Consider the following 873-nt stretch of genomic DNA (forward strand, 5'->3'; position numbering starts at 1 on the left):
TCTGGGGAGCAATTTCCTTTCATAATCTAATATGCACTTGTATTTATAGAATGGAAAATATACCCACCACATTTTGCACAAATGGGAAAACACAGCTTAGCTTTGGAGCATGTAAGTTACAAATGACAACTCCTGGCAGAAGTGGACTCAGAAAGCTCAAATTAGAAATTAAACATCGAGGCCCTGGTTCTTTGTGCACACGGACAAGTGTTTTCTTTAGCTAAAGTATCTATACTATTTGACTATTTCATAATGGAAAGTGGAAGTTAAATATTTTGTGGATTGTATTTTCCTTCAGAAAACCTGGTCAACATATTCTCTATAAAGTTTTCCCACAGAATTCTAGTTCCATAGGTTTTTAAACAGATAGGAAAAAAAGAAAAAAGTTGGGTCTAGGTATGGATTCCAGAGTCAAATAGAAGCTGAGTTAAAAATCAGGTTTTTGCTTTTATTTTCATTTATTGATTTTTTTTTTTTTTTTTTGCAAATGCGGTACTTCTTAGTATAGTCACACAGACTACTAAGGTCTTACGGGTCTGTACTAAAACCTGTAAAAAGGTCTTAGAGTACTCCCAAACTAGGAAACTCTTCTGTTATTTCTTCCCCTTGAGAGTCTGGGATCTGCAGAAATATTCGGAGAATTGCTGCTTAGATGGCAGGTACTTTATTGCAGGGTTCCCAGCAAGGAACTACAGAATTCTCACTGGGTTTGGAGTTTCACGTCTGTTACAGAGTTGGCACTGACAGACCATGGATGGCAGGGACCCAGGGGACAGGACATTCGCCTACCCCTTCACTCTCACAAGCAGCACTGCTTTCTGTGGTCTCCTTAAAACAGCTGCTTGGGACAGTGGTCTCACTTTGCTGATTTTG

This window comes from Pteronotus mesoamericanus, unplaced genomic scaffold (genome assembly GCF_021234165.1).
Source record: "Pteronotus mesoamericanus isolate MK-2021 breed Mesoamerican mustached bat unplaced genomic scaffold, CSHL_Meso_final contig_164, whole genome shotgun sequence".
NCBI lineage: Eukaryota > Metazoa > Chordata > Mammalia > Chiroptera > Mormoopidae > Pteronotus > Pteronotus mesoamericanus.